The sequence below is a fragment of the Pseudoliparis swirei genome, chromosome 13 (assembly GCF_029220125.1).
Source record: "Pseudoliparis swirei isolate HS2019 ecotype Mariana Trench chromosome 13, NWPU_hadal_v1, whole genome shotgun sequence".
Taxonomy (NCBI): domain Eukaryota; kingdom Metazoa; phylum Chordata; class Actinopteri; order Perciformes; family Liparidae; genus Pseudoliparis; species Pseudoliparis swirei.
Genome location: NC_079400.1, coordinates 9,393,029 through 9,415,325, shown reverse-complemented (window position 1 = coordinate 9,415,325; position 22,297 = coordinate 9,393,029). Strand labels below are relative to the sequence as shown.

The window sequence follows — 22,297 nt, the reverse complement described above, 5'->3', positions numbered from 1 at the left end:
TCACTGTGTTGTATTTCATAAACATGTTAATCAGTTTGAATACAAAAAATGCGCCACATGCTACCCCCAAGCATGGCTTCCCAGAAGCTGTTTAAATTAAAATTCACCCTCAAAAGCTGCGAACAAAACCCATTTCTTTGAATGAAGGAGATATGCCTTTCTTACAGCTCCTTATACATATTGCGCTGACGTCTTTAGACTCCCCATTGGTTGGACTAAGCTTGATTAATGTGTTGGCAAAACCGTGTGAAATTCAGATTAAGTTGTATAACGTATCCCCTACAGAGAGAAATGTGCAAACTAATTATGAAATGAAAAATAGTATAACGTCCATGTGCCTCCCTTGAGGGACGTTGATCATTGGGTTTCTGTTTTGTTCGGTTTTCTGCAGAAATGACATTATGCGTCCTTTCAAAATCTAGGTCGCCTTTTATGAATATGAGCAAATCTGCTGCGTCGACACTTCAGGGCGTTGGAGCGAGGACTCTGGAGCTTGAATGAATTCTGTGAGTTTTTCCGTGAGGTGTTTCTGTGTTGAAGGGAATATTTCACCTACAAAATGACCATTTGTTTATCAGTTACTTCACCTTGAAGTCTTGAAGAAAACTTTTTCCCGCATGTGTAAATGCGAAGTAAATCCTTGACGAACTGAAGTATTACAACAACAAAACAATGTCAGAACATTTGCTTACAAACTCTCATAACTTGTGCAGTGTTTGTAATTAAGTCTCATTTGTCCGGTTGTATGCTCCCTACCTCCCAAAATACATGCATCTTCGCCAACATCCTACTATCTAAGAGCAAAAGAAGCCTGTGGAACATTTTAATCAAAACTATCCGCCGTCGCCATGTTGAGCCATATGGCATCAACCCCTCTGCTTTGACTATCGTTTTCTGAACCTTGTAACGGCCACTGGCTGAAAACTCTTATGTTTCTGTGAGTAAACGCTCATAAATTGTGAAGAAATTAAAAGATCCCATACCGGCAACCAAATAAATTACTTTCCCTGTATCTTTGTATCGAAATCCATTCATCTTTTCGTTCCGTAAAACAAGATATGAACTGCGCTCACGTGAGCTAGTAATGGTTGGCGACAAGGGAGGTAAGCGAGTGAGGCTGAGGCCGCTCGGCCACTTTATAGCGGTCCAATCAAATTTGAAGGATTTTATTTAAATCCTTCTTGTATCTGTTCGCAGCGCAAATATTTGGGTCTCCGTCAAATGTGTTGCATTACAGAAGCTGAAGACGCTCTGACCACCGCTTCACCGGGACTTTAGATGAAGCAGCCAAACAAGAAATATTGGCATTTCCCCGTCTCCGACATTTCATCCCTCCCCCCCCTTCTCCTCTTACGAGAACGATGACAAAATGACACATTTGGTCAGAGTGTTTATGGGAGCTTTGTCCATCACAACTCTCTCTTGAAGAGGACCTCTGTCTGCTGTCTGCCCATGGACAAACCCGCCCCTTGTAGCTGAACCACTGTTTGTGTTCTCTGTTGGAAAAAAAGATCGGCGATAGTGAACCCGGCGAGCAGTGACGGACCGCTGCGTCGGCTTGCCGGATGTCAAATTGCATCTGCTGCTTCTGCTGCGTGTCAATACGAGGCTCTTTCAGTCCGCTGCTCGCCTTGAGTTACATTTTTATTCTTTGTTGTGTGTGTGTCACTCTAGTCACCTTTGGTAGAGAGCTGTTGAGTGTCCGCGCCGGAGAGAGATCGGGACTGTGGTTCAGCCCCGGGAAATGTAGCCTCACTGCCCTCAAAGCCGAATTTGGAGACCTGCCTGCTGTCCACCCATGGTGAGTCACCGCTCAGGTTTCATGCCACTTGAACCGGCGACTATGGTCGGGGACCTCTTCACACCTATTGATGCATCGCTCCAAGGTCATCATGGGAAGACAACAATAGATTCGTTGTCAACCTCAAGCTTTGCAAGTGGGCCACGGACAAGAATACATTTACATTCTTTGACATTCTTTTACAGAACGAGATTCAGTGAACGCTCCTTTGTTATTTGTGTGGTGATTCTGGTGCATGCACGCGTAAACATGCAGGACCTTTTTTAGTTTGTTTCTATGTATGTTTACTTCTCTCTTTTATTTATTTTTCAATCACTGAAATTCAAACAGTCGTCAGGTATGAATTTCACTAAAGTCCATCTTGGAATTTAATCTTCCATTTTACGAGGAGATTTCTGGGCTTTAAAGATGTTTAAATATGTCATGTATAACACATTCTGCCAATGCTAAAGTGCCTTAAACCTGCATTCTCTCTATTGGCCATCAGGGGGCGACTGCTCTAGTTGTATAGAAGTCTATGAGAAAATGACTCGACTTCTCTCTTGATTTATTCCCTCGGTAAACATTGTAAACATGAGTTTATGTTCTCAATCTCTAGTTTCAAGTCTTCTTCAATACAGCATAATGTTTATTGAGTAAATTATAAAGCAGATGCTTGAGGGCGAGGCTACAAGGTGATTGAAGGGTTGTTACCACGGCGTTGTGCGGTGTGGGAGTTGTCCATGTTTTTGTCTCACAACTTGAACCCATTCACAGAGGGAATATTTTGGTGACCTAAACACGTCTCATTCAGCGTTTCATTGCTCTGGTGTCACTTCTGGTGGCAAAAAAACAAGATGGCGATGGCCAAAATGCCAAGATGTGAGGCCTCAAAACGGCAGTTGACAAACTAATGGCTGACATCACGGTGGCTGCGTCCACGTCTTATATACAGTCTCTGGTTCTGCCGTATTAATGTCTCATCACTTGTTTAACGAACTGGATGACATCAAACTAAAGAAACTTAGCATGACGGGCAAGAAATAACCTTTTCCAATTTTTCAAAATTAATTTAAGCTCGTCCTTTTCATTGTTCAAGATGATTAAGATTTTAAAAGATCTTTCTGACAAGCTTCTAACTGGTCGACCTTGGAGAAAGTGATCTCCCTCGCACATAACTAATAGTGATGCGTCTTTATGGGAGAGGAGGCTGTGTGCTGCAGAATAACTCTGTCATTTGTCCAGGAAAATCTTTCATCAGAAAATCTTGTTTCCCGTTTCAATTTTGATTGTGAATTTTCACAATATGTGAGGTGGAGGTGCCGTCATCTCTTCAAGAAGCTGTCTGTCAGGAAGAAGTCTTATTTTTAAGTCCCGAGTACTGATCGATGTGCCGGCTCGGGGCCATATGTTATTACTCTTTGACTGGCCAGCCATGAAATTGTTGTTTGGCTCTGAAATGGATCCAAAGTCATTTTTATAAGAAGTTTTTTAGTGTTTTCCAAAACTTCTTTTCTGGATACCCACTTCTCAATGTTCCTTATCTATAAATCGTGAGAAGAGATATTTTGTTCCCGACCATCTCTACTGCCTATCATATTATCTTGAATATGTAAACCAGCCATTACGATGAGATATACGTTTGATAAGCAACTTTGTTTTATGCGTGAGATATTGAAAACATATTCACACGTTCAATAAGACAGGCGCTCATTTCTTTCATAATTTCTTTTTGTACATTTTATGTTTCTAAATGACTGATGTCATCAGCAGGCGTCCATTATCAGAGCACTATGAACATCCAGGCTTCCTCATGTGGCTCAAAGGTTTACTGCAGAATAAATGTCATATAAAAGATACAGGAAGAAATTCAACGACCGTGATAAATATAATACTTCTCCTTTTTACATTTACTACATCCTGCAGCTGCCCTGACAAAGAACGTACATGCCGTATGCGTTCAAGGAAGAAATACTGCATCGTCATAACGCTGCACCTTGAACTTTGACCCTTTTGCTCACATGTCTGCAGCGCAAAGGATCGGGGGTCAGAAAAGAAAGAAAATCATGCTGCAGGAGGACATCTTGGTATTTTTTACATTTGACATGCTATGTGTTGGAACATACTGAATATTTTTTTTCCAGCACACACAATGGTATTATACTATAGGTATTGGAACGCACCGCACATCTCCCGTGTCCCCAGTCTTTTTGAAGAACTGTTTTTAAAAAGTGACTCCTCCTGGTGCCCCCACAGTCTGAAACAAAATGACCTCGGCTGCAAAGATAAATTCCGTGGCCAGCAAATAAGGTAGCGAGAGTGACCTCTGCAGTCTCCCACGCACACACATTGGGCCTGTGTTCTGTTTGTGTGTCTGAAGATGAACAACTTCTGTCAGCTGCTAAAGTGACTGGAGCTCGCAGGCTGCAGAGAGGTATGCGGAGTGACAGTCGCTGGCTCACGAATGCAGCTGTGGCCCGTGAGATGCGTGCTGCCAAATGGAGTGGAAGAGTAGTCCCATTAAACCCTGTCTCTCCTCTGAGAAGGAGGCTAACGGCTCTGAACTGGCCTCTCGCTCCCCGGCAGAAAGTGCTGACAATTCTTTTTTTCTTCTTCTGACTACAACGCCTCCTGACCGCTTGACACTGGCTCTTTTCTTCCTTCGGGATTCCACGGCCGCAAAGCCGGCGCTACACAAAAAGAGACGCAGTGTGCGATTGCTGCTCAGGAGGTGGCATACATTATAGTCGTACCATAATCTGGCGCAAAAATGTGTGCATTAGTCATATTTCAGAGGGCGAGGAAGGAATCTTCTTTGTTGGAGCAGTTAATTGGGTTTATATGTGCAAACGCTTTCGCTTTTAAAAAATCTCCTAAACATTACATATGACGAGAAGCAAATTAATTTAGACCTGCAAGCCCCTCTGTCGAGCTTTAGCTCGCTAAGCAGCTTCACATGCGCAGCGTGTTCCTCGCCATCTATTCAAAGATGCTAAAAAAATTCTGTAATTCGCAAGTTGTCCCAAACCAGAGAAAGGCTTCCTGTTCCCTTTTGGCGTGCAGCGTGGACGCGTCGGCTCGTGATTGACGGGGCACGACTCCTGTGTTGGTCGCTGGTGGGGAGATGAAACGTGACGCCGTCTCCATGCACATCAAGCACTGGATTTCTCTGGGGTTTCTTTCCATAGAGGAGCCGTCGATACAGTAAAACTGCTGCATCTTTTCAAAGCTTTCTCCCGATAGCATTAGTCCGGCTTTGACCAATCGGATGCTGCGGGCTGTGAATCTCCGCTGGGTGCTGGAGGGGACGATGATGAAAGAGTGATCAGCGTCGTCGAGTTGTTGAAGGGGATGTGAAGAAGACGGTTGCTCCCCAGTGGGGGGGTGTGTGGGTGGTGAGCTATGCAGCCCACAGCTACTGACGGGGGAGCTGTGTCAAATCTGACACACTGAAACCCACAAACACCAACACGCACGGAAAAACAACAATTCACCAGGCAGGAGGAAGTTGTTGTTTGAGTTGTGGGGGGAGCTTTAGTTTGTCTTTCTCCTCATCCTTGTACGGTGGTAGGTAGGCCGGTTCCTGTTTGGGCTCTGTTAGGACTTGTGGTCACAAATCTGAGATTTAGAGCAGATGAAAGAGTTTATTTTAGCTGCAGTAGCTGGAATGTACAGAGAGCATAATGCAGGTAGGATACACATTCTTCCTCAACACAGAAGCTGCGGTATTGGTATCTTTAAGTGGCCCATTTGTTTTTAAGATGGATGGATAATGGACTGAGGAATGCCAGAGAACCTTTTCGTGTGGTGTAGTGTTGTCTAATGAAAAAACTCCCAGACAGACTTAAAATGTGTAGCACATAAAACGCTTCCCCACAGAGACCCCAGTTCTACGGCTTAGTCATGCATTCCAGCGAACTCTATTGTGTTCTTGTCGCTGCATCCCGGTCCGAACGATCCAGCGCGAGTAGCATCTCGACCTCCGCAGGAAGTCAGTAGTGGCTGGTGACAGTGTGATGTTTATCTGGTGATCGAGTCGGGATGAGAATAGTCCTGCTTAGTGTTGTCGCTATATGAAAATAATGACTAGGGTACCCTGCCTAAATATCTTGATACTGATTCTGAAACAATACCACGACAAAAACACATCGCATCAGGAAAAGTAATGGAATTTGACAAAAAAACATGGATTATTATTAAGTAATTTCGTTTTTGTTTTTACTTGAGTTTATGTGAGTATTTTTGGTCGTAAACTTAATGTTTCCAACAAGATATTACTTGGTTACGTAACCAAATTACAGGATATGTTTGGACTGATTCAGAAAACAAAGTGAATCTAATTTTAACGGTACATTTGTGCAGGTGGCGAGAGGTTCATGGTCTATTTTATCTGCATATTGGCTATATTGGGACTGGATAATCCCTGGACCTGCAGTTTATACTTTTGATGGCTACTGCCTGACTCTATGTCGCTGGTTTAAAAATAAATATTCTCCAGAGTGTTCTGGCTACCAGCTAGTGTTGTCATTTAGAGGCTGTACGCATTGTTTTGCAGACCGACATACAGCAATCGGAAACGTTGCCATTCGCTAATGCTGAAATTGGAGAGAATATATCCAGCAGGCTTCAATTGTCCAACGTGTAGCCACCTCCCTAAGAATAACGCTCGATGGCCTCCACCGGGTCCTATTCAGGCTGCAGCACAGGAAATGAAAGGCCCAGATTTCAGTGGGTGCTAATGTTTACAATTTAAGAAATAACACGGTGCGAACGGCATGGAGAAGCAAATCTGCATTGTAGTTTAGAGACGTAGCTGGGCTCCAATTTCCTTCACACACTTTTCCCGTTTCACTTTCATGAATAATAATTGTGTGGAGGCAGAGAAAGATATGGCCCTGAGAAATTGTTGTGAATACATTTTCATCGAGATTGAGACTTTTATTCCACCACTCCTCCTCCACGATCCCCACCTCCAATTTGCTTTGTGTTTGGAAGTAATGCAACAAGACAACAACACCTCGTTTCTTGGAAATGGACTTTGTAAAGGTCAATTGGTGGGGAAAAAGCGAATCGAAAACTATTAAGACACGGTGACTTGATCTCCATCGCGGTTCTCATCATAATTTATGTGTGCATGGGATTTCAGGTCCGCCGCAGACTCGGAGGCAAAACGGAGACATTCAGCTATCATCTGGGCTTCTTTTAAATTGGCGTTCCTTTGGGACCGTGCATGCACAGGTTTGTTCAAAAGCATCTCCTCCCCTCTCATCTCTGCCAGCCGTCATCGACAGCTGGGCCCAGCTAACAGCTGCCTCCCCCTCCCCCAGTATCTAATACGCTCAAATAACTAAAAAGAGTTTGCCTGAAAGCGTGCTTCGTAGGAGAGATAATTACTTTGTAAAGCCACAGTGAGTTTGTGGGTGGTCCCTGGTTAGGAGCTTTATTTTCATTATCAATTGATATGCCAATTATTTGCTAGATTAATCTTTTTTTGGTGTAAAATGTTGGAGAAAAAAAAGAAAGAATTGACTCAATTAGCTGGTTTTGTCCAAATAATAGCAAAGAAACCTAAAAGATATTTAGTAAACTATCAAAATAATATATGTATGTATAAATAAAGTTCAAGAAGCTTTAATGCGGTAATATTTGGCATTTTTGCCCAAAAAAATTACTAGATTAATTCATTCTCAAAACGGTTACTGATTCACTATTTGTCGGTTGACTGCTTGATTAATTGATTACACATTTTAGCTCTCGTCAGGTTCACAAAGGGTAGATTGACCTTTCAGTTCAGTTACTTGCAACTTCCTTTTTATTTATATTATTTTAACACAAAACAACATGGATGATGATGGTGATAAAATGGTTTGGTTCAGTGGATGAATGATCTGTGATATTCACCTCAGGGACACACGTGACGTCTGAAACCGCCCACACACACACCAGACATGCATGTGGTGGCTGCTGCCAATTACTGTGTGAGCGGAGATCCCGACAGGGGTCCATTAAGAGGGCGTTGTTTCCTGGGAAGCCTTGCCTCTTTAAAGTTCAGTAATGAACCCAGACCATGAGCCGACAACAGAACTTAACTTTCCTTTTTTAAGGTTTTTAGTTGGTTTGGGGGAGGAGGATACATGGTCACTTTCTAATCTGATGTTCAGTAGACTCTTTTCGAAGACATAACTGGTGGTTTGTGGAAAGGGAAACTGTAAAATAATACCACATTAGTTTCTTTTTAAAGGTGCTTTATTCCATATTCAGAGAATTGTTAAAGCAGCAAACAAATATAAACATAGAAGACATTTAAATATCAGTATGCTCTGGTGAAATGAAACCTTTTTACGATTATGGGTTTAGATTCCTGCTGATAAGGGAAAACAAGAAATCGAAGTATCACCTGCAGCATAAACTCCACTGACGACTGCGTGGCCTAAAATCAGCAGCTCATGACTAAAATTAATTAAATATGCCCGCTTTTGTTTCCACAATCCCTCCCCACGGTCCCACTGTTTGTGCACTATTTACCCTGTGTGTAGATCGACAGTGTAAGGCTGACACGTTCCCTCTCAAGAGGCCGACAACACCTATAGCCTTTTTCCTTTTGCTGACGCTGGCGAGGCTCAGCCTTCTAATGTCGGCCAGCGTGAGGCTCGAAGCAAAGGTCGACTCATCTGTCGCCGTGTGACCTTCAGCGAGCGAGGGGAAGGAGTGGAGATGACCCCGCGTGGTTCCAGCCATCGCCTCAACCCCTCGGCTGATGGGTTCTTCGACTGAACGCGGCGGACACGTAAACTCGCCCGTATTTGCCACTTAATCAGTCTGTCTGATCGACAGGTCTACATGTGTGAGGACTCTCGTGTGCGCGGGCATTCGGACTCTTGCCTCCTCGATGACGCACGTGACTGCTGTTCTGCAGACATCATCACCCGGGAGAGGATGTAGGGATCCTGTGAGGAATACGCTGCCTCATTTAACCCTCCTGTTACCTTTCGGGTCAATTTGACCCCATTCAATGTTTAATGTCGGTGTTCTTTGGGGTCAATTTGACCCCAGGCTGTTTTTCACTGTTAAACATATAAGAAATATCAACTTTTTTATATATTTAAAGGGCTATTTAGGAAGTCAACAAACAAACATAAAGTACCTCACACTTAAACTTGGGAAACAATATTAATTCTAATAATTTTCTGGAGGTTTTAATTGCTGGGGTCAAATTGATGATGAAAATATGTGAGTAAATGTAAAGGTAACAGGAGGGTTAAGTGACATGAAAAAGGCCTTTAGAGGGAATGAAGGTGCCCTTTCTCGTACATTTAGCTCATTAATATTCTCAACACAGCCTCATCAACCCAACACTCTGGGTTACTCGTAATAATAACATGAGACAAATAATCTCAACAAGACATGAAAACAGAGTAATTTGCTGAAATAACTTGTTATAAGTATCTTTCAATTAAAAGGCATTGCTGCTGAAATGAAAACGTCCTCGGATGATTGCCAACATCAGAGTGAGAGACTTCTAATCATCTTCCAGCCTTCCTTTTTCCAGATTTCTCCAAAGCTCGTGGTACTATGCGAGTGTGGGATTGAACTGCAGCGCCATCTCTTCTGCCACGTGATTGACACATACCGCCACGGTGGCCATGGGATCTAACAGACATTTATTGGTGGTCATCAATTCGCCATCGGAGGTCAGCGGCCAGCTAACGCGCTAATTGGGTCTCCGTATCCCGCGGTCCTGTCTACGGTTTAAATCAAACGTCAGTCCGGGCCTGATAGTAATCTAGTGGTGGGCTGAACTGGAAGAGCAAGTAATTTAAAATGTTTTCTCCCGCCCGCTCGCCCTCACTCGCTTCTTTTCTTCTATACCGTCTTCTCAGACACAGATATGCACAGTCACGAGTAGCAGCCCTGAAGGTATCACTGCCCTCGGGAGGCACTCTAATGTGATCTTTTCTTTGTATTATTGTATCGTTGGCTCTGGAATTAATAGTGAGTCTGGATGAAAAAAGGAGAAGTATATTATTAAAGCTGGAGAAACTTGTAATAAAATACTTAACATTTATAAAGACTCAGTTGGTTGTAGATCGAATCCTTCTTTCCTTCCACAAGCAAAACTGATTACACCAAAACAAAACGGTACACTCTCAGAAATAAGGGTCAACTAGAACCGTGTAGGAAAACCCTTTCATCAAGGTTCACAGGACCCTAATAGAAGGTTCTACCTAGAACATAAAGGGTGACACCTACAATTATATTTAAAAGGTTCCATCAAGACAACCCTTCTTTGTTGTAATGGTTCCACCCAGAACCCTCTCTGGAGGTTCTGTTTAGAACGTTTTTAACGGTGCTAACCAGAATCCACCATGGGGTTCTATCGAGAACCATTTTGTATTCCAACGGAACCCTTTTATATCCCAAGGATTTCATATAGAACCCAACTAGGGAGTTCAATCGTGAACCCTTTCATATCCCACGGGTTTTCTCTTGAGCCCGACCAGAGTGTTCACCCAAGAACATTTTTATTTCCTCAGGGTTTCATCTAGAACCCACCTAGGGGGTTTCATCTAGAACCCTAAAAGGTTGGGTCTGATGTGGTGCTGTGTAAGCCACAACAATCACGGTTCACAATCCTGTGTTGTGGGCGGTCCCCTGAGCTTAACCATGCTCCTAAAAAGGGTTCTTTGTTTCTAAAGAGTTCTTCTTGGCACTTGTAGTCTTACAAAGATGCCTTGAAAGACCCTCTCTTTAAAAATAGCATTCTTTAGAAGCAAATGGTTGTGGGTGGATCATGAGCCCTTCAGGTAGAACCTGTGAGGGGCGCCTCATTTCTAAGAGAGAAGTAAAGAGAACATTGCTTGAAGCTGTCAGCGCTTCATTTTACCTGATGGCCAAAAGCACACACGTCTCCCATAGAAACTGTCTGTGAGGACATGAAAAGAGATGCGATGCCGCTGATTCACGGTGGACAATGAAGTCCTTCACGTGAACACGGCGATGGTAATACGGGACCAATGCATAATTTATGTGGAAATGGATTCATCTCCTTTCTCCGCCTGTGCTCCAATGAAACCACGTTTATCGCCACGCACATGTAATTCACACACTTATTTCCCCAGACACGAACAGAACCGAGGCGGTCAACAATCACTTTTGACACTTGGAGCGTTTTTTTATATTTTATTTACGAGGCCCGTTTGAGGGCGGAAACTCATTTGCGCAGCACTACATGTCATTAGAGGTGCCCCTGCGACATACCTGAGCCACTCCGTCTCTCTCTGGCTGTTTGGATGGTCGGCAGTACTGTATTGATCGGTTCTGTTCTTGTCCTGCGGTTTTGAAACCATACCCGCCCTCTGAATGTCTGATGACTCTCTACCTGCTCTGCACTTGGACTCCGTGTGGGCTAGCCTGACGTCACCGGCGCTATCTGCGGATGTCATAAATAGAAAGCGACAACACGTGACCTCTTTGAGAAGACATTTGACCCTCATCGGCCAGTGTTTTCCACCTTTACCTGACTGGCAGTCGGAGATAACTGTTTTAGTTTATTTTGTCTTGCACAGCAGTCAATGGAGAAAGAGAAGATATGTAAATCAGGAATCTCGTCTCAGAACTGCACTAAACAATTTACTTTCTATTAACCATAACCACGATATTTATGTAACCTTAATGCAATTGTTTTAGTCACTTAACCTCAACCCTTCCCCTATTTAAAGAGTAATTTGGTATTCTTCAACCCTATTTTCCTATGTTTTAGTGTGAGACTAATGTGGACAACCATTTTCTTAACTGGTCCTGTATTGAGCGTGAATGCTGCAGACGACACCACGAAATGAGCTGCGACGTGATCGCTGGGGGAAACACCGTCAATGTTCATCCACTAACTGCTTGTTTTTTATGCTAATGTGCTCCGAAGTTTTTGACAACATTATGGAAAAGACACTACAGAGAAATAAAACCTTTTTCTTTACCTTTCGCGTGAATCATGTCTGCATAGCGGCTGCTCTCCCTCAATAGTGGACGAGTATTACAAATGTTGTTCCCATGACTTGATTGGACATAAAACATGGTGACAAAATAATTTTAGTAATGCTGGCATTTAAGTTTGTACAAAATCTGAAACATCTACATTTCGCCGGTCTGGTGACTCTGTCGCTTGATGCGTGGCCAGCAATCGTTAACTACAACCTTTGCTTGGCTTAAATCATGGCTGACCTTATTCACTTACTAGGTTTTAGCACCGTTACACTTTGTGCATTTGTTGTTGAAACTCTGATTGGCCGGTCGCATTGCTGCAGTGCAACACAAGAATAATTTGTTTTGGTTTTTCTGCAACAGCAATGCAAGTTAAAGCTCTGCAATTAATTTCAGCTGCTGATGCCTGTGCAGAGGGTTGCACATTATCCCACATAGTTGCAGTGTCTTTGCTCTAGCGCTCTTTTAAGTCGGTTTAACTTAATTTCAGAAGAGGACTTTCTGTGGATTCGTGGAGGGAACCGAACCAGGAGTCCTCCCCGTGGTTTTGCTTCCACTCAGAAGCCATGCTAAGCCTATCAACCACTCAGCTGCACTTGATGCACGACTCCCCCAAGGCAAAGAAGTCCAACACTTTATCTGGCTCTGCTGCTCAGAGATACAAAGTCACTAGAAGCCCTCAACAGGCCTCTGGCTGTGTTGTGTGGTCAAGCATTTGAAGGAAATGAACCAAACTGGGACGTACACATGGACATGATGAAATGAGAGCAAATGGGAGCTTGTGCTCACTGGTTATTCAGTGCTTCCCTTGAAGTGCTCAAATCAACCCACTGTCAGCGCAGAGGGAGGGAGGGGTCGTTACCATTCTGTGTGAAACCAGCTTCCGGCTGACGCTGGATCCGTGTGACAGTCGAGCCAGCAGGAGATGTGTGGGGATGTTACGAGAAGTTATCACAGCCATTTATATGCTCGAGTGTCGAGGGAAGAAGAAATCACTTACATCTCTTTGAATGTCTATTGTTGTTGTTTTTTCTTACACTGAATCTTACTGGATGCAGTTAGGAATATTTGACTGATCAAACTAATGTTCTTGGTTCATATTAAGAGACTTTCCTCTTTTTATCCACTATTTGAAGTCAACTTCCCCCCCCAAAGGTTTTTTCATCACAAAACTGACAGTCTTAAATGTAGGGTTGTGTTAAAAAATATTTTATATTGTCTTTACCTCCTGACAGCAATCAAGGAATCAAATGCCCAGACTAAAAATTAAGAATCTGTGGCAGACAAAAGACTGTAATAGGACCATCTGCTCATTTAATGTGACCTGAATGGAAAGATTGGACGGGGGCCTCACAGCTGTGAGCGCTAACAATAACCATGTTGGTTGTTAACGTTCATCATGAACATTTTGGGCAGTGGCTTCGGAGGGCTTGGAGGGACAGGCTGTCAGTGCAATGTTTTGGAGCGAGTGGTGCCTGCTACTTTAATTAGAAACGGATTGGCAGAGTTTTTCAAGTCAATCATTTTAAAGTTCTAGCTAATTTCCAACACTGCCGTTTTAAAACTGAATTTTTAAGGCAACAAGATGGGACATTAAATCAGGATCCAGCTGAAGGTCCTCGTCATGTCAGATGCATTTATGTTATAGTTTTGAGGACAATTTTAGCTTATTAGAGGCCTGGAAGTTCATGAGCCGTGGGGCAGATGCCAGCTTGTACCTTGTTGGGGCTGCAAGCTTGATGCAACATGTTGTTGCCAGCCCATTATCTTCAAATAAACACAATTCAGAGATCCAGAAAGCAATAATATATGAACCAGGGCCTCTGCAGTAGTGCCGATTTCTGTTAATCAAGGCAGGAACCCTTTTCTTTAATAGGCAATGTCGCTCATTTAAATGTAACTTAATGGAATTCAGCATTTATTGACCCTGCAACCCTGTTGTCTCTTGGAGCGCGATTACAGCAAATACAATCTGAGACTGCCTCTATCGAATGTCACCGGCAGTACACAAGAAGAGTGAGGTCACCACTCAAGTGAAGAAAAACGGGAGAAATGCTGCAGGCAATTTTTAATTCTCCGAATTCTAGCACCTGCTCGGAGACACCGGCTGATTTTTAAATGACTCCACCTCGATGCAAATGTGCGCTTCTGCCCATGTTGATTACCTGCGGTTAGTGGCCTTCTGCAGAACGACCTTCCCTCCTCATGTCACGACTCTATTTGCCCCTCTAAGCTGCCTGTCAGACACCGAGCCATTCTTCTTCCTGCAGCTCTGGTCTATTAGTTTGAACCGGATCGGGGAGCGAGAGGCATACAAATGGCAGCCTCTCGAGGAGGATTTATGCAAAACAACATTTCCCCCATGTGTTCCGCAGACCCGATGATGGGCATGTCCGCGTCACATGTCGGCAACAGAGATGAAAGGCTATTATTCAGATTAGGTTTAGATTCATCGTTATTTTATTCATACCACTCCTGGCACCTCTGCTCGGACTGCAGGGCTGCGGATGACCACACTGGATGGATACCCGGCCTCACTACCATTCCTCCACACCAAACCGCTTCCACCCGACCACCGCCTCTCCTCCTCTACCCCCGCCGCCCACAGCCCCCTGACCAAGAAGCAACCCACCTATCGGACCCAGTCGGACCAATCGTCGCCCCAGGCTTAGGCCTATGCAAAGGACTGGTTCATGTTCGGCGTAACGGCCCACGAGAGTCGGGCGCGTGACGGACAACAGTACGTCAGAGGGCGCTGATCTCAACACAGAAATGTTAGTTCATGTTGTTCGTCATGAGGTTCGGATCAGTAGTCGCGGATCAATGGAATAATCGACCGCGTTGATCACGCCGTTCGCAACAAACTAAATGACTCGTGATATGGGACGCAATCCCGTGAGAGCCCGATTCCCTCAGACCCATCGGGATAAATGGCGGCGTTCAGGAAGGAGTTCAGGAACAGGAGCGAGCCACGGCGCTCAGCGACAAGGAAGACAGGAAGGTCAAAGGAGAAGAGACGGAGAAAAGAGGAAGAAGACCTGTGACTCTGCCTCACCTCCCTCCCAGGCGTGAAGGAGACGTCTCGAAGGACGGCCGTGAGGAGCACACGCCGGGCTCGCCAGCCAGCCACAGAGACAGCCTGCTCTCCCAGATCAGGCCGGCACAAGAGCCAGCAGCAGCGGTCAGGCCGACAAGGCAGCAGGCAGCAGGTCCCGACGGCGGCCCCTCAGCAGGTCCCGCATCAGGCCGGCGCTTCTCAGAGGCAGTGCAGACACTCAGGCTCTCAGTCCCTGTCCCAGGCTGTTGTGGCCCATCCAGGCTGTTGCCTGTCCCCAGCTCCTGTCTCCCTTTGTGCCCCCATGTCTGACACCCCCCACCTCAGCCCCCCTGAATGTGCTTACCCGTAAAGAGAGGTTGGTCCAGACAAGCCTGCTTGTCAGGTTTGCCAACGGACTGCATTGCCCATGTTGCCTGCTGGACCAAAAACAATTTGCCATGCGACGTCACCACATGGCCGACACACGCCAGCCCCACACTGCTCCACCTTTTCCCACCTGGAGGAGGAACTCTGTTGACTCTGCTGGTTGTGACTGTGGGGCAGCTGCTCAACAAGCTTGTTCCCGCAGCTCTGACACCAACCGCTGCTGCTCAGGGCTGCAGGATACTATACCCACCGCGGCTGGGTGCCTGACCACGTGGAGCCCGGCTGGGAGGAGTGGCTGACACCTCCTCCACCAGGTGGGGAGCCTCTCCCTCCTCCCCCCTCCTCCCTCTACTCCTCGGCCTCTCCACCCCATCTCCTGCAGTGCGCTGCAGCCTCTCAACATCATCACATCGTTTTTGGAGACACATGACACGACAGTGTTCAAGACAGCTGACCTTAGACATCAGGTAGACAGAGGGATCATGGACACTGGTACAGCCAGGAGAACAGCCTCATCCTCAACCCCAAGAAGAGAAGGAGTGGGACAGACCCGAGAGGAGAGAGGACGGCACAGCAGGAGAGAGAGATGCAGAGAGTCTGAGAGAGTCAAGTTCTCAGGAGTTCCTCGCTCATCTCACCTCCGACCTCCACACACCACACGACACCAAACACACCACAAAACAACGCAACCACTTAAATTCCTGTGGTTAACTGAGGAAATTCAACATTCCCCCAAATTCAGATCGGCCCCGCATACTACAGCCTACACCAGTCACCAGTCTGATTGGTTGCACCGCACTCACTGCGTGGCACCTCTGGGGAGGCACTCGGGAGGGGGGTGAGCGTGGGGGAGTACAGGAGTGGGGTGACGACATGGGTGAGCCTCCATCCCTCCTTCCCACACAGTGGACATAAGCACCAAAGGGCCAGCTGAAAGACAATAACCACACCCCCCCAAACTGTTCACCCTCTTCCTATCTTGTCAGGCAGATACCACAGCAGTATCAAACAGACAACAAACAGAGAACTTCAGCTTCTTCCATCAGGGCCAGCTGCTGGAACCACACTGGACTCATTACTACACACACCAAACATATTCTGGTGAATAATATATATATTATTATATATTTTATATTTATATTATATATATATATAAATATTATATATATATATATATATTATATATATATATATATATATAAAAATTTATTATATTTTTATATTATATATATATTATATATATAATATATCTATATATATGTTTTATATATATATATATTATATTATCTTTTTTTTTTTTTTGTGTGTATGTATTATTATAGTTTTTATTCATTCTTTTTTTTTTTTTTCTGCTACTGCTGTCGGGTGTTTTGTTAATTTCAAATTTCGACGATTATATTATACTAAAAAGGGGATGTGACAATAAAAACTTGAAACTTGAAACTTGAAACCAATGCAGATGGTGCGGAAGCACTTCCAAATGGCCAGCAGGTGTAGCAGTGAGGTCTCTCTCTGCATGAAGAGGATGCAGGAGGGGGAGTGGAAGGGAAGCAGCAGTCGGTGGGATTAATGGAAGCTGTCTTACTAAACCATCCTCCTCTCTGGGCAATATTTAACAGAGTTTGACCTTTCACATCATCGTCATGCAGCTCCAATGGTTGCGAAATTGTAATCTTATACGCGTTAACTCGGGTAATGCTCCATCAGTAGAAGAGTCCCAATACTTCACTCCTCCGCCTCGCTCTCCTCCAGCGTGTCTCTCTCTTTCTACCTGCCGTGGCGCAAAGCTCGGAGAGGTTTTACGCTCCACACAAGCTGCCGCTCAGTCGCACCGTGTTGTCGCCATTGTTCACAGCGAACCAGAGCGAGGGAGCTCTGAAGCAGCACATTCACAACGCATGACAATCTGAGCCGCGCTGCCGTTGTCATTTTAGTGCCTGCAGCGGGGAGAAATAAATACAAATGAATGAATCATTAATCACTGTCAAACGCCGACATATACGCTGTCAACCATTGAAGAGATTATGAAGAAGACGTGCGACCAAACTTTGAACACGCAGCTCTGAGTAGGTTTTTGGTCATTTAGATGATTTGTTTCCTGCCTGAATCGGCCTCACCTGCATTCACGGCTCACAGTATTTCATCCCATTATTTGGTCTCGCCCTGACGTTTACAAAAACAAACAGGAGGAAATATAAGGCAATGAATTATGCCTTCCTTCATTTGTCTCTCTTTGACTCTGATAAAGGTTGACACGCTATTTCAGCCGCTTCCTTTGAGTCGATTTGAACAAGAGGGTGAGACGGTCTAACTGGGCATAGATTTGGTCACAATTTGTGCCAGTTGGCCTGTGTGGGAGGACTTCTGTTCCCCTACAGGGAGACGACACAACCAAAGCTCTCGGAAAAGAAACTCAACTTGAGCAGTATGGACTTTAATGAAGGGCATGCATTAACTTTCACTTCAACATGCCAAATAAGCAAGTAGCCAAGCTCAAAGAGGTTGAAATATTGAATGTTCATGTCTTGTTTTCAAGTGCTCTTGGGAACCTGTCCCAAACGTCGTCTTTGCTCTCGTCTAAATAATAATAATAATCCATATAGCGCTTTTTAAGGTACTCAGACACTTTAGATGTTACATTCATACATCGTAGACACAGCTACGGGGAGCAATTCAGGGTTAAGTGTCTTGCTCAAGGACACATCGACTAGGGTGGGGATTGAACCGCCGATCCCCTGATTGAAAGACTGACCTGCTACCCACTGACCCACAGTCGGCCCTAAATAACAGCCTGTGTGTCAATGGAGAGCACATGGAGTACCTGCGGTTAGGTTCGGGTGTGTTCACAGCCGTGGACTTGTACCATTATTTTCTGCACTACACAATCCACAGTGTCCGGTGGATTGCAGTTGGAGAGTCCTCCATGATTCTGATGGACGTAAAACCCTCTTGGCTCGATCAAGTTCAAATGTAAAGAAAGAGATGCATTGCATTTAATTTCGGTTTAAAAAACAAATCCAACCACTGATCTTAACGCTGTGTCCGAGGCGCTTATTAACAAAACATTACTCACTCGGCGGCTTAAATTGGATAGTTTCCCAATTACAGGACTATTTTGAAAGAATCCAGTAACTACGGCACGATAGACAGAACTCAGTATGACTGATTAGCGCCTCTGACTGGCTTCCTCTCCACAGCAAAGGCACATGAGGCTCATGGGTATAAAACTATTATAGAGCCAGGACTTCCCAGAAACAAAGTTTTTAACAGGGTTCACTGAAACAGCCACAACATAAACCCACAATATCATTTATCAGTGCTCATTATGAAATTGAAAGCATGACGATTGTCTCCACACGGCTCCCAACATGACGATGGCTAAGCAGGTGGTTAGCAGCTAACGGCGCTAACAGTTCTCTCATTTTAAAGCAACACTATGTAACAATTGTACCTTAAAATAACAGCTTGAAAAAAATTGTGCCGCTACAATGACTTTTAATATGACGATTTGCGCCTCCGCCATTGCCATCGGGGGTCTGTGGGGAAATAACTCCGCTATGTAAGATTCTGGAGCCGCCCGATCCGGGGCGGATGTACTTCGACCTGCTTTCCGGCAGTGATTACGCAATGTCATATAGTGCCACTCCACGCTCTCAGCTACAGTATAAGGGTAGCTTTTTTATGTAGCTTTTTGGTGTTGTCAACAATATTGTATTCGATCACACGTACTCCACATTCAAACATTTAGAAAACAACGTATATAGGCTGAAAACGCGATCGGTATTTCATCTAAACTAAATGTTGTCATTCTTTTGGTTATGTTGTAACAATTCGCCCTTAGCAACTCAATCAAGGGGAAAAGGTACAATACGCTAAAAAAAAGAAAGGGAATGGGCGGATCTGCGAATTCTGGTGTTAACTCTGCTCAAATGGTCGTAAAAGAAAAACACACAGTCGATATGCGGAAACCAAAATGTTTTAATATTAAATCAAATTCAATGCATCGGCAAGCCCCCAAAATGAACACATACACTACAAACAATCAAACCCACTCAAAACGAAGTATAATCCCCGGATCCCGACAGTCCCCAAAGTCTTTGCAGTCCCCCAAAACAAAAGTAAATGACTGCACGCGCACACACACCCCTCCCCCCAAAAGCCGGCAAACAGCTGACCGACCAGGCGGAAACGTGGCGAGGCGCCGCGTTCAATCCCCGCGCTACTTCACCCTAGTCCGGTAGGTGCTGGGCCAGTTCAGTGTTCCTGCGCAGTCTTCAGATTAGTGATCCCGCCCGTTGGTATAAATCCAAAATAGAAACAGTCACCGGATTGCTGCCGTTCTGAGTCCGCCGCCTGTCAGCGCGCTCCAAACAAAAAAACCCTCGCGTCACCTCCCCCTCGTCACCTTTTATAACCCGTGACACGTACAAATAATAACAATAACAATAATAATAATTATAATACAGGACAACACATGATCCCAACTCAATACAAGTGTATGCGAGGCTGCGTCTATCGTAACTGGGTATTTACGACACTGAAGTAAACGTTAAATACCTCAAAAACTGAAGGGGGCGCTAAAAGGGAAAAACTACATAGTGGGGCTTTAACATCATAAAGACCAATACTTTTAACTTTACTACTATTTTAAGTAAGTGAAATCTGATTTTTGGTTGAAAAACATTCCCATTCTTGGACAGCTTTTCCCATTAAAACGAGGATACAACATATCTTATGTTCCATCTATATCTAGTAGTTGAAAGCAGGAGCTTTTAGACAACAATCTTGGCCACCCTGGGATCCAAAGGTATCACACCCGTGACGGATCGTCCCCACGTATGCGGCGCATCGTGATACAGACATCACCGCCTTCGAGTGCAGGGGCATTCATCTCTAGATTTATAAATAATTTATCGCGGGGCAGAAGCGAAACTTTGTTACCAGCAACCTTAAGTGGTTTTTGCATCGCCCTGTGCAGCTCTCACCTTGCCAGCCGGGCGCCGACACTTCCCCTTATCGATATCAGTGTGATTTATGGGACTCGGCTCCCCTGGCCCTCCTCAAACTGGAGATGGGCGTGTGATTCATCCCCGCCTCAGGTGGCAGGGCGCGAGGCCGGAGGCTCCGGTTTAATTTAGTTTGTTTGGTGTGTGAATATGTGTTCGTAGGATTTCTTGTTCTAATGAGCGGATGCTTTTGCCGCCATGAAAAAGGAAGACAGTGCATGGAAATCAATGGCTCGTGGATGACTCGGTTTCAATAATACTGCCAGTTCAAGATAAATATTCTCTAACTGGGCTTCGTCTGCCATTGTTCTTATTTGATTACGGTCGGACATTCATGTTTTCCAGACACGCTGCCGGATTCAGAAACGCGTGTCCCTCAGGGCAGCCTCCATTTGGCGCTGAGGGATCGGCTCTCTTGCGACGGCAATATTGAGCCGCGTTTCTTCCTGCGGGAACTCATAATGACCAGTTTCCAGACGGATTCTTATTACATATTTTATTTTTAAAATTAGATTTGACTTACAAATTCCCCGAGTCATTCACCTGCCTTTCATTTTAATGGTGGGCACGCTACGAAATTGCACAATTTCCCTTCCGCCTCGATTTAAAAAAGCTCGCTCTGCTATAACATCTGTGTTGTAGGTAATCACAGTAAGTGCACTCCCCTGGGAAACCATGCTCCCTAATTCCATGATTGTGTCTGTGTGGCTTCCTCTCAGATTTTTTTGTATTTATCTTGAGGCCACGAGTAACACAAGATAAATCCTGTTGGCCGCCCTGCAACACTGGCCTGTGCCATGGCAGGCCCCATTAAAGGATGCTTTATTGATTGTAAGTAAGCTTTGTAATTAATGGAGGGTCACGTCGGTCCTCAGTCCAGGCTTCTGCCAGCGGGGCTTCTTTTATGTTTAAAAATGTAGATGGAGCTGCGTGATTAAAAGTTTAATTCATTCTACGGGAGGGGTCACATCATGAGGAGACCTAAGATAATCCTCTCATATTTGACACATAATACCATGACCAAGCAATTATTATTCTAATGACTAAAGCCGGTGATGGAGTGAAAGTTTAAATCATTTTTACGCCGGTATCGATCAGGTTTCAAAACGCATATTTAGATTTAGACCTATTTTGAATGATAATTCGGACTTTGTGAAGCTTACAAATAGTTACAATCTTTCATTTCCTCTCTCTTTAATGATATATATCACAATATAGTTGTCTGGTTATTCAGTAAATAGATATGTCTGTATGTAATAACCACATAGTAAAGCCTTTTTGCATACTCCTTTCTGAATTAAATACGTGACAAATTAATAGTATTTTCTTATTTAAATAGGACTTTTAGTAATGAATGAACATTTTCAGTTGAGCTTTACACTCAGTACAGCATACAGGATCAAATTAGGGTTAAGTGAGCCCAAGGCCACATTGATATGCTCCTTATTTATGTATTACTTCTATTTAAAGGCAATACAACTCAGCAAATATGCAATATACTAAAGTGCAATATATTAGTTTTTTTGTTCACAGTAAATAAACATTTTCTATTTATAGTATTTATAATCCTCTTTATTATTATTACTGTTAGATGTATGTGTCTGCACGTCAGAACTGCTACTTAATTTAGTACTTAATTCAATGACAACAAATGATTTCTATTTTCTATTTACTATACATGCACACAATTATGCAAAGCAATCAGATGAAGACATTAGTTTGTATTTTAACTGTAATAAGTTTCTCCAAAAAGCAGAATTCGTATTCTTTTGAGTTGGTATGTGCTTGTTGTTATCGATTCTGGACGACGTGAATGTGCATGGCGGTATCTGGATGCTCACTGACACCCCGGAGGGTCGTCGGTCCCGCAAAGGCACTCCGGGCGCTTTGACATGCGCGCAGCTCAAACCCTTGCCACTGGAATTCGGAGGCGACCCACTTGGCCCACAAAACTGCATTCATGGTTCATTCATTCTATCCCACTATTTTTAACCTTGGATTCATTTGGTTCAAAGCGCATCACAAATCAGTAAGCTTATTATAGATTACTTTATTCTTAGCTGTGGTTGTGTCATTGTGGTTTCATTATTTCTGTTAGCTAAGGTAATG

At 44.2% G+C, this 22,297-nt stretch overlaps 1 protein-coding gene across 3 annotated transcripts in view; it reads left to right on the top strand.

Annotated features, from left to right (window-relative positions):
- tanc2b (tetratricopeptide repeat, ankyrin repeat and coiled-coil containing 2b) overlaps window positions 1–22,297 on the top strand; it is a 140,804-nt gene that overhangs the window by 12,609 nt on the left and 105,898 nt on the right. For 2 of the 3 annotated variants that reach the window (XM_056429845.1, XM_056429843.1), the window contains exon 2: window positions 1,675–1,801. The exons of the other annotated variant lie outside the window; for it this stretch is intronic. The gene's annotated coding sequence lies outside the window, so the exon portion shown is untranslated. The remainder of the gene's footprint in view (window positions 1–1,674; window positions 1,802–22,297) is intronic. 3 annotated transcript variants of the gene reach the window in all.